This window comes from Cavia porcellus, unplaced genomic scaffold, assembly GCF_034190915.1.
Source record: "Cavia porcellus strain 051 isolate PalLab524CR breed Dunkin Hartley unplaced genomic scaffold, mCavPor4.1 scaffold_7, whole genome shotgun sequence".
Classification (NCBI taxonomy): Eukaryota; Metazoa; Chordata; class Mammalia; order Rodentia; family Caviidae; genus Cavia; species Cavia porcellus.
In genome coordinates this window covers 19,795,630-19,812,131 of record NW_026947490.1, presented here as the reverse complement: position 1 = coordinate 19,812,131, position 16,502 = coordinate 19,795,630, and the positions used below count along the sequence as shown (strand labels likewise).

Genomic DNA, 16,502 nt, shown 5'->3' with positions numbered 1-16,502 from the left:
TTGCAAAAATTAGAGGGCTTTGAAGGGATGGTGATATGTCAGTTGATAGAGGTAGCTCAAAAGGTTTTTGACAACAGGGAAGACCCACAAGAGGAAATTAACCAAAATCTTGGCTGTACTAGCAGAAGGACATACTCAAGGCAAAAAGAGAAAAGACCATCAAACAAGAGCTCCACTAGACAAGAATCAATGTGCACATTGCAAAGAAAATTAGGCCATTAAAAAAGGATTGTCCAAAGTTAAAGGCCAAATTGGAGAAAGGGGAAACCAACTCCTGGAGTCCTATTGGAAAAAGAATGACAATTTCAGGATTAGTCTGCTCGCCCTGAGCCCTGGGTAACCTTAACTATAGGGAGGGGCAACCCATAGATTTCCTGGTTGATACTGGACTTTGGTGAGTTGTTACAACCCTTCCACACTGCAACTGGGGGAACCCCTTCTGACCCACCCATTTGGAATGAGAGGGAAAGCCAAGCAACCCCAAAACTAAAATTGGCCCTTACTCAAGCCCCAGCGTTGGCATTGCCAGATTTGACCAAACCATTTTTACTGTTCATTGCAGAACAGTGAGGAATAGCTAAGGGGAACTGACTCAGATGACTTGACTCAGTTTCTTTGGGCTGGCTGAATTGCCTTTGAGACATTGCAGCCATTGCCTTGATAGTAAAAGAGGTAAATAAACTAACTTTTGGACAGAAATTCCAAGTTGTGGCTCCTCGTGCAATTGAAACCCTCCTCAGGGTCGACCCAATGGTTCTCAAGTGTGAGAATTGTACAAAACTAGACTCTCCTGCTTAACTCTGACCTTCTTGAATTCAAGGAGACTACCATCTTAAACCCAGCAACTCTGCTGCCAGATGATGACTCACAGGTACCCAGCTATGATTGCATGGCCTTGCTCTCTACCACTGCCGGTCTTTGTCAAGACCTTACTGATCTTCCATTAGAGAATCCAGATGTTGAATATTTTACCGATGGTAGCAGCTTCCTTTTTGAAGGTAAACACGTAGCAGGGGTGGCCATAATCACTCAAACACAAGTAATTTGGGCCCAAACCATGAATCACGCCACCTCCGCTCAAAGGGCCAAAGTTATTGCCCTCATGGTAGCCCTAAAGTTGGCTAAGGATCTAAGGGCAACTATCTACATGGATAACCATTACACTTTTGCTACCATTCATGTACATGGGGCAATCTCTCAAGAGAGAGGACTCTTAACATCTGCTGGTTCAAAGATTAAGGATGCTCCTTTTATCCTGGACTTTTTAGCCGCTGTCTGGCCCCCCAAATCTATAGAAGTGGTGCATTGTAGGGCCACCTGACAGGAACAGATCCAAGCAGGAAATGCACTCGCTGACAGGAGTGCTCAAGAAGCAGCTCTAAAGTCATCTGTATAGACTATGGCACATTTGCTGCCAATTTTGACACCCCTTGTTTGCCTCAATTGGTGTATTCCAAGTCAGATCAGGAGCTAGCTAGACAATTGAGAGCAAAACAAGAGCCCCTCGAAAATTGGTTTCAATTGCCAGACAGACGAATGTCAATACCACTGCCTTAGGAAGAGACTTGATTCTTCAAATCCACCAGGCCTCACACCTAGGAGGCTCAAAATTGGCTGAGTTACTTCAGAACAGGTACTTCATTCCCAAGCTAACTCAATTGGCAAAGGAAGTCAGTCAAAGATGCCCACAATGTCTACAAGTAAGTACCAAAGTCACCACTATCTCAAAGGGAATTTGATACCAGGGAACTTTTCCAGAACACTGGGAAATTAATTTCATGGACATGAAAAGGCCAGGACTACATGGACATAAGTATTTGCTGGTTTTGGTGGACACTTTCACAGAATGGATGGAAGGATACCTGATGAAGACCAAATCAGCCTCGATTGTTATCAAAAAGCTTTTATATAAAATAGTTCCTAGATTTGGCCTCCCCTTATCTATGGGGTCTGACAATGGCCCGGCTTTCACAGATTCTATCATTAATAAAGTTGCTCAATTACTACAAATTGATTGAAAATTTCACTGTGCCTACCATCCCAACGTTCAGGTCGAGTTGAAAGGGTGAACCGAACTCTAAAAGAGATGCTTGGTAAATTGATTTTAGAGTCTGGTGGAAACTGCGTGAGTCTCCTTCCTTTTGCCATCCTGTGTGCACATTGTACTCCATATATAAATGGAATAACCCCTTTTGAGACAATCTATGGGAGACTGCCACCCTTCGTCCCCTGCCTTGATAGTACTCATTTGGCAGAGACTACTAACCACAGTTGAATTAAGTCTCTACAGGCTCTTCAAACTGTGCTGACTTCCATCCACCAACTCTTCTGAGACCATCAAGCCAAGCTGTGCACAGCAGAGACCCCTCTGGCCACAAGCCCAGGAGATTGAGTGTTACTAAAACGCCATTCTTGCAACTCCTCCCTTGAACCACATTGGATTGAACCATACACCATTGTTCTCAGCACTCCCACCACTGTCAAAGTGGCTGAAAAACCCACCTGGATACATCACTTACACATCAAAGTCCTCCCTCCAGATACCCAGGATACAAATAAGTGGACTATTACTCAGACTGAACATCTCCTGAAACTCAGATTGCCGAAATGTTCCTGATAATGTTGGCTTGTTGGACAATGCTTATGCTATTCCTTAAACATGACCCATCCCTTTGCACCTGGGAACTAACAAATGCCTTGACAGGTGAACCTATAGCCAAAATACCACTCCCCATGCTGTCCTAATTACAGAACTATTAACCTCTCAGGATACCCAACTAACCCACAAGGACCTACCCTAACTCTAAAGAATGCTCAAGGAAATAGAACTTGCATCTGATCTGCTGCCTATGACCTTAACTTTAGCCCTTGTTGAGATCTCTGTCTTAACCCTATTGTGGTAACAAATGTTTCACATTCATCAGGCCAGCATTTGGAGGCTCCCAAAGGATCTTGGTTCACCTATACCTCTAGACTGACTCCCTGTGTTGTGTTAGATGTCTTTGCTAAGCAAGCTGAATTATGCACTTTGATTCATGTGTTTCCCCAGGTTTATTTGTATTCAGACACAAGTGGACGAGAGCATCTAAATTTAAAATCTGATCTCTCCCAGTCACCACATGCAGCCCCTGTCTTAATACCCATCCTTGTGGGGCTAGGTCTATCTGCTGCTATAACACTCCAGACTATTAGTCTAACAATTGGGGACAAGAATTAAGTGCTCTCATAGATAGAGATCTAGCAGCCCTAGAACATTCAGTATCCAAACTAGAGGAATCACTAGGTTCCCTAACTGAAATGGTTCTCCAAAACCATAGGGGCTTAGACTTATTATTTATGAAGGAAGGTGATCTATGTGTAACATTAGGAAAAGCTTGCTGTTTCTATACCAGTCACTCTGGAGTCATATGAGACAGCATAAACAAGCTTAGGAAAAGACTCCATGAATGAGAACAACAGCAACAGCATGACCAGAATTGGTTTCAAAATCTATTCTCACTTTCCCCCTGGTTGACCACCCTACTCTCAGCTCTAATGGGGCCAATTGTTCTCTTCTTACTTGCTTTAACCATCGGGCCATGTATTATTAAGTGCCTTCCAAATCACATCCAGTACCGATTTCAAGGTGTTAAAATATTTATACTTAGACAAAAAAGATATAACCAGTTACCTACATATGATTATGCAACAGAGTCAAAGATTTGACTCAATGACCAAAAGCAGTGGGGGAGGTTATAAGCTCAAAACCCAAAATGTACTACACTTATTATAACTTGTTCTCTTCCTGTAAAACTTGTATAACTGTCAGTTAAGTTGCAACTTTATAACCATGACTTCAAAAGGTGCTATGATTGTTAGCCAGTGTGGCCTTATGGCTGGTTTCCCTTCTGGAACACACCACTGTGTAACTCCCTCCCTATTTCCTTGCTTCCTGTAAATGCTCATCCCATTCCCGATGTCCGTGAAACCTACATATTCTGAGAAAAATTCAACAAGTTACCTTTTATGGAACCAACCTGATCCTCAGACCCTGACCACTGCCCATGCAGCTTGTTGTTTTATAGCTCCCTGCAGCACCTCACTCGGCCTGTATTTCCCTGGCTACTTTTCTGGGACAATGTTGCCACTGAGCTCAGCTAATAAAGCACTTTTTAAAATTTTTTAAATTCTTTGGAGTCTGTTATTTTTCTGCCTGTATCATTAAATTTTGTAATTCCTAGTAGAAAAACATTATCTGAATGAATATTCTAATGGCAAACCATTGTAAAGCACTTCAGCTCCATTTTGTGCAGAGGGGAAGGATTATCTTAGAAGCACCCCACCTCCCTTGATGAGAAAGTCAGAGGTACACTGCTTTGTATCATTGTGACATCCATTAAGTGATCTAGATTGCTTTTCTTTTAGGAAGGGCTTTGTCAGAGGAGCATCATGCTTGACCTCCGAATTTGGCTGACAGTTTACTGATGAGATTTATACCTTTGGATTACAGTGGTATTTTGACATATTTGCAGTATTCTGAGCCACATCCTGGAAGGCCACCATAACATCTGGATCCTGCATGGTGCAAGGACCTCTGGATCACTATGAATCTCACTGAGCCCAGGCATTCCTGCCATGCCTGCTCCCATTTCAGGTATTCCTCCTGGGAAATCACTAGGAAAATCACCTGGAAAAGAGCCATTCTAAGCTCCTGATGATCACTGGCTTTTTCCTCCCTCTGGGCCTTGCCAAGTTCTTCTCCAGCCTTCTTAACCCTTTCTATTCTTTCTTTGATCTCTCATTCTTCACGTCTTCGCTCATACCTTCTCCAATATTCAGCAATTTTCTGGTCCCTTGGCTGAACTTCTTTTAGCATTGCACTTGCATCCTCATCATAATCCAGTTTACAAGCAAGGGCAAGGTCACAGGCTTCTTCCCAATGGCCCAGAAGTCTGTGTTCTTTCTCTTGCCACTTTTACAGTTGGGCTGAAACAGGTTTTATTTCTGTCACAATCTTGAAGGACAGCATTTGTCTTGTGTAATTTGATGAGGACACTGGCTCTTTTGGCATGCAGAATGGCCAAGCGAGGAGTGAGCTTGATGGCATCTGTGAGCAAGTCAATGGCTTTCTGTAGTTCACCATCATTCGAAGAATCGATGCTCTCCCTTTCCTTTTCATTGCTCAATCTGTCTTCTCCTCAGTTGTCTCTACATTTTCATCTCCCATTTTTTGAGGGGTATAATTAACTGGTTCAATTACACCTTCATTGTCGATCTCTACATCACTTTCCTCACTGAGGGCTCCTCTGTCGCTATGTTTTCCTCCATCTTCCTACTGTTTTTAGTCCAGTGATACTTTCTTCTGGTTTAGCTTTATGTGTAGCAGGTGTTGTAACCTAATTAAAGTGCTATTATCCTGTTCTGTAAGCATCATTACCCTCACCTGTCCTTCAACTCTCATTTCTTGTGAATTATCCCCTTCCAGAACAGCAATTCTGACCCTTGATTGTAAAACATTTGGTGACCACTGATTGTAAAACACTCAGTCCTGGGACCAACTGACCCTGGTCATAAACATTTTGCAGAGATTAACTCCCTTTTTCTATAAGCTCCCTCCCTTTTCTCTTCTTTGTGGTTTTCTCTTTTAAAACTCCCTGTAACCTAACCTGGTTACACAGTTTTGCAGATTCCAATGCAGACTGTGTTGCTGAGTACCAGCTAAAATAAAGCACTTCTTTTTAAAGATATCTTGCCTCACTTTTGAACAACATCTTGGGGGCTTGTTTTTTGGGGGTACACTGGCAGGTGTTACTTTACCCCGACAAATGCTCCCCCCATTCCCTCAGGAAGTTCTCTCCTCCCTGTACAGGATACATCAATCTTACACATTTTCACGAAGTCCCAAACCTTATTTACTTTGGGGGGTCCTTGGTCTGCATGCCACAGGCTGCAGCTATCCAGGCTGGGGGCCAATCCCAGAGCAGGATGTGGCCTGGGAGAGACAGTGCAGAAGAGGGGAATTACTGGGAGGCAGAACTGACTAGAACATCCAGTTGATATATATATATATTTTTTTTCCTTTTCCTTCCTGCTTTGGTTTCCACCATCCCACTTTATCTTTTGTTTTGAATAGTTTTTTACCATTTCAGAATATCTATTATATATTTAGGATTTTACTGACTTTTTCAATGTCTCACAGTACAGAGACAGTATGATGTTTACATATGCAAGTCTGATTTACTTCACTTATGAGTAGGGTGTCAAGTTGGATCCATTTACTTATACAAGTCTCAAGTTTGTCCTTCACTATAGCTTTGTAGTACCATTGTGTAAAAACACTACTTTTTTATCCATTCCCCAGTTAATGAACATTTGGGTTGTTTTCAGCTAAATTAGCTATCACAAAATGTGCTGCTATAAACATGAGTGTACATATATCACTGTAATATTTTTTTGCTTCTTAGAAAATACCCATAAGGACAACAGCTAAATTGAATAGGGCCTCTATTACTAGTTTTTTGAGAAATCTCCATATTGATTTCCACATGGCTGTATCATGTACCCTTCACCAATAGTAGAGACATGCTCCTTTCTCCCCAGCCCTTTCAGTATTTGTTATTGGTTGATTTCTTGATATACCCATTCTTTTTGGGGTGAGATGGAATCTCAGTGTTGTTTTAATTTGTATCTCTCCAACAACCACTGTTGTTGAACGTTTCTCATATATTTCTTTACTATTTGTACTTCTTAATGTGAGAAGTGAGTATTCATCTCAGATTCCCATTTTTGATTGGATCTTTGAATTTAGGGTTGTCTTTTTTTTCAAATTCTTTGTGTGCTCTAGGTAGAAGTCCTTTGTCTGGGAGACAGGTGGATACAATATTTTCCCACCTTCTGGATTGTCTTTTCCCTCTGCTGGTGATTTCTTTTTGTATGCGAAAGCTTTTTAATAAGATGAGATCCTGGTTGTTGATTCATTGAAGTACACTCCCTGCAGTCTGAGTTTCATTCTGGTCTCTACATATACCTATACCTATACCTATACCTTCAAGTTTCCTCCTATCTCTCTTTCAGTAGATTTAGCACTTCTGTCTTAATATTTAGATCCTTGAACCATTTCAGCTTTAGTTTAGTGCATGGTGATAGACATGGGTCTACTTTCAGTCTCTGGCATGTTGCAAGCCAATTTATCCTGCACCATTTATTAAAGAGGCTATCTTTCTTCCAGTGAACATGTTTGATCCCTTTTGCAAAGATAACGAGACTGAGTGTATTTGTAGTTGTGGCTGCATCTTGTAATTTGCTCCACTGATTCTCAAATGTGGTTGTTGTTTTTTATTTTTTTACTAGTTTGGTGTGATTTTACCACAGTGGCTCTGTAGTACAATTTCAAGTCAGACTGTGATGCCTTCTGTCTTGCCCAGAACTGATTTTGCTCTTCTAGGTCACTTCTGGTGCCAAATGAATTTTAAGAATATTATCTATAGTTCTGTGAGGTATGCTAATGGTATTTTTTGATTGGGATTGCATTAAATCGGTGTAATCATTTTGGTAGTATAGCTGCCATGTCATTCTAAATGCAAGAATGTTTTGTTATGAGATCAGCCGTAAGCCTCAGATAAGGTCAAAACTTTATATCTATTTTTACATGAGTCAGTTTAAATACTTTAGACATTAAATCTTTGACAGAATAGTGATCTTTGGAGCTAAGGTGGTAGAATAAAAGTGCCTTCTCCACAACTCTGCAAATAAGTAGAGCCAGGGCAACAAAAGAAAAATATTACTCCCAGAAAATAAAGAGAAGGGATCCAAGAACACTTAATCCCAGCATCACACACTCTAGATATAGCCATTTATGAAAAAGCTGCATCTAGACTATATGAGGCTCTGAGGGTACATCTACACACAAATTGTAACATTCTGCCCCTGGCTCCCAAAAACTCATTTACCTTTAAGTAAAAAATGTCTATTGCATTTCTTTTTTTTACTTAAAAGGAAAAAGAGGAAAAACAAAACAAAACACTGTAAGGGTACAGGTAATACAGAACTACAAAAAAAAAAACACTAAGAAATCACCAGTTAATAGATTACACATTGTCATCTTAGAAATAGTTGCTCAATTCACAGGATCAAAGTATACAAAGTTGACATTCAAACAGTGAGATTGCAAACAGTTGTGTTCAATGATCCAACAAAAACTCAGTAATATGGTCATCTATCCTAACACACCAAAACACACTTGCAGTTGTATCCTTTAGAGCACTTTTTTTCCTCTCTTTTTTACAACAAAATTTACATATTTTGGGTTTTATTACTCCCATAGTTCTTATTAATTTTATTTTTGGAAGAGAATAAAACCAAATATGACAAAACAAATCCGTTGGTCAAAACCAAGTATAGACATAGCACATGATGTAAAAATAGAGTACAAGGTTATCAACAATGGTTACCACAATGCCTCCTGCTTCCTTAAAAAGAATTGCCTATATCATTAGGTATTATAAAGTTGAACAAAACAGTACAGAACAAGACCAATAAAACCTAAACATTGTAAACATTACGGGACTTCAAAAGAACATAATAGTAAAACCAGAACGGGCATCATAGTGAATCTTATTGCCTTCAAAGTAGTTGCCTATACGCTCAAACTTGATAATATCAAACAGAATGGAAAAGAGTCTAATCAGTCAAAACAAGATAGTGGGAGTAATACAGGACTTCAAATTAAGTTAATAGGAAATCAAAAAAGTTACTATAATATATCCTGCTAATTTTTTTTATTTTTTCCTCTTAATTAAAAAATAATAAAATAAATAAACAAATGATTTTTAATGAATAAGAGAGAGATTGAGATAAAAGAGGATATAACAGCATAACAATACAGGTCAAAGCATAACAATTTCAGCAACCTAGTGCTTCATCACCAAATAACTGGACTTAATAGTAGTTACCATAGTGTCTTTTTCTTTGAAACAATTTTTGCTTATACTATCACATATAATAAAATCCAGTAAGATACAACATGATAAAAGCAATGGAGATAGAAGAAGCAATAGTTTGGTGGGGCTTCAAAACAAGATTATATTAAGTCAACATTAGATATTATGATGTCTTGTTTTCTTCAAAATGGCTGTTCATTTCATCACAGACAATAATATCAAATAGCCCAGAATAAAGCCATTCCAATTAATGAGTGAAAACTTAATAAGGCTTCAAGGCCACATAATGGGGAATCATGATTACCACATACTTTTATATATTTGAATCATTTCTTACACTAGGAAAACTATTTGGTATTCACACATATGAGTTTGAATTACTTCACTTATGATTATGGTCTCAAGTTGAGATATTTATAAATGTCTCAATGTGACCCTTCTTTATAGCTGAGTAGTACTCCATTGTATAAAAATACCACAACTTTTTTATGCATTCCTCAGTTGATGGACACTTGGGTTGTTTCCAAGATCTGACGATTACAGATTGTGCTGCTATAAACATAGGTGCACATATATCACTGTGGTATGATGCTTTCAGTTCTTCTGGGAATATGCCTAGAAGTGGAATAGCTGGAACAAATGGGACTTCCAATTACAGTTTTTTGAGAAACCTCCAGACAGACCTCCACAAAGGTTGTACCAGTCTACACTGCCACCAACAGTGCAGGAGATTTCCTTTTTCCCCACAGCCTCTCCAGAATTTGTTGTTGTTGGTTTTCTTGATACTGGCCATTCTTTCAGGAGTGAGATGGAATCTCAGGGTGGTTTTTAATTGCAGTTCTCTAATGACTAATGATGATGAACATTTTTCATGTATTTATTTGCCATTTGTATTTCTTCATCTGACAAGTGTGTATTCATCTAGGATGCCCATTTTTGGATTGGATCTTTAAATTTGGGGGACCTGGGTTTTTTTTTTAATTCTTTATATGTTTTAGACAAAAGTCCCTTGTCTGAGGGGGAGTTCCCTAAGAGCTTTTCCCACTTTGTGGGTTTTCTTTTCACTATGCTGGAGATTTTTTTTTGACATGCAGAAACTTTTTAATATGAGGTGGTCCTAGTTATAGATTTTGGGAAGTATTTCCCATGCAGTTTGAGTCTTGTTCATGAATTCTCTACCTACTCCTATGTTTTCAAGGTTTCTATGCAATATGTCATCCAATAGATTTAGTGTTTCTGTTTTAACATTCAGATCTTTGATCCATTTCGATTTTAATTTAGTACATGGTGATAGACATGGGTCTAGCTTTAGTTTTCGGCAAATAGAGAGCCAGTTTTTCCAACACCATTTTTTAAAGAGACTGTCGTTCTTCCAGTGAACCTGCTTGGCTCCTTTATCAAAGATAAGGTGGTTGAATGTGTTTGTAGTTGTGATTGTATCTTCTAATCTATTCCATTGATCTTTGGCCCTGTTTTGATTCCAGTACCATGTTGATTTTACTACGGTTGCTTTGTAGTATAACTTCATGTCAGGGATTGTGGTGCCTTCTGCTTTGCATTTGATGCTTAGAATTGCCTTTGCTATTCTAGGTCTCTTCTGGTTCCAGATGAATTTTAGGAGTGATTTCTCTAGATCTATGAGGTATGTTGATGGTATTTTTATTGGGATTGCATTTAATCTGTATAACAGCTTTGAGAGAATGGCCATTTTCACAATGTTTATTCTTCCTATCCACGAGCAAGGGATGTCTTTCCATTTTTTGAGATCTTCTTCAATTTTTTTCAGTGTATTAGAATTTTCCCTGTATAGGTCTTTCACTATACTAAATAGAAGTGGTGATAAAGGACATCCTTGTCTTGTATCTGATTTTAAAGTAAAGGCCTTCAAATTTTGGCCACTTAGTATGACACTGGCTGTTGGTTTGTTGTAGATGGCCTTTATTATATTGAGGTAAAGACTATCTATTCCAATTTTCTGAATGTTGGACCTTATTGAAAGCTTATTCTGCATCTATAGAAATGATCATGTGATTCTTACTTTTGACTTTATTGATATGGTGGATTACATTTATTGATTTATGTATATTGAACCATCCCTGCATGCCAGAGATGAATCCCACTTGGTCATGATGTATAATCTTCTTGATGATTTCCTGCATCCTATTTGCCAATATTTAATGGGGATTTTTGCATCGGTGTTCATTAGGGAGATTGGCCTATAGTTCTCTTTTTTAGTTGGGTCTTTCTCAGGTTTTGACAATAGAGCCATATTTGCTTCCAGGAACGACTTAGGAAGGATTGCTTCCCTTTCAATTTCATTGAATAGTTTGAGGAGTGTCAGCATTAGGTCTTCTTGGTATTTCTTGTAGAATTACACAGTGAATCCTTCTGGGCCTGGGCTCTTCTTTGTAGGTATGGACTTTACATTTTCAATTTCATGAATAGAAATTGGGTTATTCAGCAGTTTTACATCTTCTTGACCTAGCTTTGGTACTTCATATGTTTCTAAGAATCTGTCTATTTCTTCTGTGTTATCAAACCTCTGAGAGTGGAGGCTTTCGAAATATGTGTTGATGATCTTTTGTATTTCAATAGAGTCTGTAGTGATTTCGCCTTTTTCATTTCTTATTGCATGAATTTGAGCTTTCTCTTCCCTTTTTTTTAGCAAGTTTGGCTAGGGGCTTATGAATTTTATTTATTTTTTCAAATAACCAACTCTTTGATTTGTTGATTCTTTGGATTGTTTTCTTAGTCTCTATTGTGTTGATTTCTGCTTTGATTTTTATAATTTTCTCCTTCTTTTGGTTTTGGGCTTGGCTTGCTCTTCTTTTTCTACCTGTTTGAGGTGTAGCATCAGGTTATTTATTTGTATTCCTTCTATTTTCCTGATGTGGGAACTCAGTGCAATAAATTTTCCTCTGAGGAAGGCTTTCATTGCGTCCCACAGATTCTGGTAAGTTGTATCTGTATTTTTGTTTTCTTGTAGGTATTGTTTAATTTCTTCTTTTATTTCCTCTGTGACCCACTGATTACTCAAGAGTGTGTTATTCAGTTTCCATGTGTTTGTGGGAATTTTGCAGTATCTTTTATCAGTAATTTCTAATTTCAAAGTACTATGATCTGATAACATGCAAGGGATGATTTCAACTCTTTTGCATTTATTTAAATATGTTCTGTGAGCTAATATATAGTCTATTTTAGGGAATGCCCCATATACTGCTGAGAAGAATGTGTATTGTGGTGTTGTTCACTGGAACATTCTGCATATGTCTATCAAGTCCATTTGTTCACAGGTGTGATTCAGTTCTGTTATTTCTTTGCTGATTTTCTGTCTGGTTGATCTATCCCTTGTTGTCTATTGTGTGTTAAGGTCTCCTGTTACAAAGTTTGCATTTCTGTTAAGAGTTGTTTTATATAACTGGGTTTTCTGGAATTTGGTCCATATATATTTACGATAGTTATCTCTTCCTCTTGGTGTTTTCCCCTAAGGAGTATGTAGTGACCTTTGCTTTTCTGATCATTGTTGGTTTAAAGTTCACATTGTCTGCAAACAGGTTGGCTGCTCCTGCTTTTTTTTTTTTTTTTTTTGATTCCTGTTGTGTGAAGTATTGTTTTTTATCCTTTGACTTTCCGTCTGTGAGTATCCTTCTGGGTCAGATCCTTCTGGTTTCCTGTAAGTAGCATATGGTTGGATTTTGTTTCTTGATCCATTCTGCCAGTCTGTTTCTTTTAATTGGTGCATTGAGACATTTACATTAATGATTATAACTGTTATATATTGATTTATTGCTCACATGCTATCTTTCTGCTGTTGCATCTTTATCTTTCTGTTCTGTTTAATTATCTGCTTTGCTTAGTGGTTTTTTCCTTTGTGTATCTAAATGGTCTTTCAATATTTTTTGCAGGGTTGGCTTGGTGATCATAAAGTTCTTCAGCTGTTCTTTGTCATGGAATTATCTTATTTCACCATCAATTTTGAATGTTAGTTTTTCAGAGTACATCAGTCTAGGTTGGAAATCATTTTGCTTTAAGATCTGGAATACTTCACTCCATGCTCTTCTTGACTTTATTGTTTGTGCTGAGAAGTCTGCTATGATTCTGGTAGGTTTTCCTTTATAAGTGATCTGTCTTTTCTCTCTAACAGCTTTTAATATTCTATTCTTGTGTTGGATTTCTGGGATGGTGATTATTATATGTCTGGGTGTAGTTTTATTTTGGTTATGACTATTTGGAGTTCTATATGCTTCACTGAACCTGACGTCGCTTTCTGATCTCATGCTTGGGAAATTTTCAGCTATTACTTCTCTAAATATCCTCTTGATGTCCTTTATGTTGTCCCCTTCTTTTTCATTAATCTCTATGAATCTTATGTTCTTTTTCTTTGCATCATCTTGCAGTTGTTGAATTGTTGTTTCCTGATTCTTTGTTATTTTTAAAAGATCTTTCCTTTCCTGTTCACTAGCTGCAATCCTGTCTTCAGGGTCTGAAATTCTATCTTCACTTTAATTGAGGCGGGTTTTTTTTAATTTTATTTAAGGAGAAAAGAGAAAAAAAGAGAAAAAGTGTACAAGTTATACATAATTTCAAAAAAAATAAGTAGGAAATCACTAGTTAATTACATATTGTCATCTTAGAAATAGTTGTTGAAGTTACAAAATTAAAGCATACAGAGGGGACCTTCGAACAGTGAGACTGCAAACAGTTTTGTTCAATGGATCCAACAAAACTCAGCAATATGGTTATCCATCCTACACACGCAAACATACATGCAGTTATATCCCCCAGAGAACTCTCCCCTCCCTTCTTCCGTACAACGACAGTTACACATCTTGGATTTCACTGCTCCCACAGTTCTTAATACTTTTTTTTTTAAGAAAGTAAAATCAAATGTGACATACCAGGACAGAGTCAGTCAAATCAAAAGGATGGACATAATACATAATGTAAAAACAAAATACAAGGTGATTAACAATGGTTACCATAATGTATTGAGGCAGTTTTTACAGCTTTCAGTGGAGTTTTTGATTTCCTGTATATCTCTGTGCATCTGCTTTATGTATTCTGTTTGTTTCTTATATTGCTCATGTAGGAATTCTATCTTTTTGTTTAGTTCCTCCAATTTTTTAAATTGTGTTTTCTTTAGATATGTTCAGCATCTCTTTCATTTCTTTTATCATTTCTTCTTTTACCTGGTTGATTATTTTGTGTTTGAATTCCTTTAAAGTTTCCTGGAGTTGCTTGTTTATTTCAGTAGCTATTATGTCCCATATTTGAGGTGTATGGTATATATTTTCTTCTATATACATCGCTCCTTGGGTTTCTTGAGATGGGCTGGAGGTTTCAGGTTGTAATTTGGTCTTTCATTTTGTCACTTTTATATATTTCTGTGTTTCAAGTGTTATTCGAAAGCTTCCTCAGGGTCTGTTGGAAATCCACTCCTTGTTCACAGCTCCTAGGACTCTGGCACCCAGTTCCCCCAGGCCTCTGGGCCTCTGGAACCCGTGGCGCTAATTGCTTGCTTAGAACTCCGCAGTCCCAAACAAGCTGGGCTGGGGGGTCAGTGTGCGCCAACCTGCTTGCCTGGAACTCCACAGTTCTCCAAGCGCAGCTGGAACAGGGAGGCAGATGTAGGCAGCTCCAACCCGCCTAGCTGTTTCACTGCACCAGGAAGTCTTGAGGGTCCCCAACAAGCTGGGCTCAGGGGAGTGTGCACGGGGCACTTACCCCAGGATGCAGAGCCTCTGGAACTGGTGATGCTGGCCTGCTTGCTTAGAAATCCAGAGTCCTCCAGACACACAGGGAGGCGGAATGTAGGCACCCCAGACCTGCCCAGCCAATCCGCTGCACCCAGAAGGTGTCCAAACAGTCTATCGCATTTCTAAGAATTGCCAAAATCCTAAAAGTTATTGCTGAAAAGTCTAAGTCCCCAGGCTTCTCTGAGATTTAAGGAAATCTCTTATCTGTGAGTCCCTATACAAATGAAAAGAAGATAAACTTTTTCAACATACATTACATAAGATACACATTACCACTCCAAAAGACACAAATAGGGAAATATAAAGGAATAGGATGAAAGAAAGTGCAAAATTCAATAGGGCAAGCATTAAATCCTGTTCCGTGTTGTCATGGTTTATGTCTGTGGTCCCAAGGCCTCATGCATTTGCATTGGGCATTTGTAATTGGTTCACTGGCTAGCTCTTTGATTACTGGTGTCGGTGCTACACCTTACATCCTGATGAAGCCAGGATGTAATGTAATGGCAGGAATAAGGTGTGCCTCACTGTCTTTTTCCAGTTTTTGCTTGCGGTTTGCAGCTGCCATGAACTGCAGCCCAGCCATACCACTCTGCCTTGGAACCAACTGAGTATGGACTGAAACCTCCAAAAACTGTTAGAAATAAACCTTTCCTTTCCCAACATTGGGCTTCAGGTATTTTGGCTCAACAACAAATAAAAAGTAACTAAGACACATGTGCCGCATCTGAAGCAATCTGTGGCAAGACATGGACTCCAAAAGGACTTGAGTGGCTTCACTGCTACAGAAGTTCAAGTAGTTGTAACTCTCATGGTTTCTTCTCTCTGGAACTGGCTCTGCTCCCTCATTGCAGGATTCTTCAGATGATCTCTACTTGCCTCAGTGGTACCACATTACACTTCTGGAGTCTTCTAAGCAACTGTGACTTCACATTCATAGCTTCACACACTACCTTCTCAGAAGCATACTGCCTGGGTTCCCAAGACTTCTTCTGAAATCTGGATAGGTGCCTTCTTGAAGCCAAAAGTCTTTAATTCTGCATTCACCTAAAACCAGAGCTACATGCCTGTGCCAAGGTCTGCTGCCAGCTGTAGCAGTTGCCAGGCTTTCTTTTTTCTTGGATGTAGGGGTTGAGTGCCTATGAACAAAACCTTGAGGAACAGCTTCCCTAGGCCACCACGTTCCAGGAACATGGTGCTATGGGGCTCTCTTCTCAAAGCAAATTCATCACCTTTGAAAGTCTAAGGGTGCGAAGGTTGGAGTTACGTTGCTTTTTGTGATTTCCTCAGGCTATCTTTTCCATTCTCTTCTTCCTGCTCAGCAGTGAAGATCTCCTGAGCTCTGTCTATGCAGTTCACAGTTTTACTAGAGTTTTCTTTCTAGCTGGACTCAAAATGTTTTAAATCTTTCTGCTGAGCTCATTGCTCTTGATTCTCAACAAAAATCTTGCTGAAAGCTTCTAACGCTGGCAATGCTAGTTCCTGAATGTTAGACTGCCTTGAAACTTCTTCTGCCAGATTAGTTAGTCTTCCAACCCTAATCTTAGTCTCAGGCAGAGTTTCTGGACATCAGCAAAATTCAAATTTTCTGCAAGATGTAACACACATTGTCTGGGGTCCAGCAATTAGTAAAGTCCTTCTTCACAACAGAATCCTCCAAGCCTCATCTTTATTGGCTTTTTGGTCATCTAAACTCTGGCAGAATCTCCCATACACTGCAGCCTGATGAGTTCCAGTTCCACCTTTTCAGCTGACATCTCTGAATCTTTCTGAACTCTTCCTATAAGCCATTTCCAAAGGCTCCTTAACTACATGATCAGGTAGAATCGCA

At 39.0% G+C, this 16,502-nt stretch overlaps 1 pseudogene; it reads right to left on the bottom strand.

Moving 5' to 3' along the window:
- Positions 1-4,426: 4,426 nt before the first annotated feature.
- On the bottom strand, positions 4,427-15,239 carry LOC100719089 (hsc70-interacting protein-like; annotated as a pseudogene).
- Between the last annotated feature and the right edge of the window lie 1,263 nt (positions 15,240-16,502).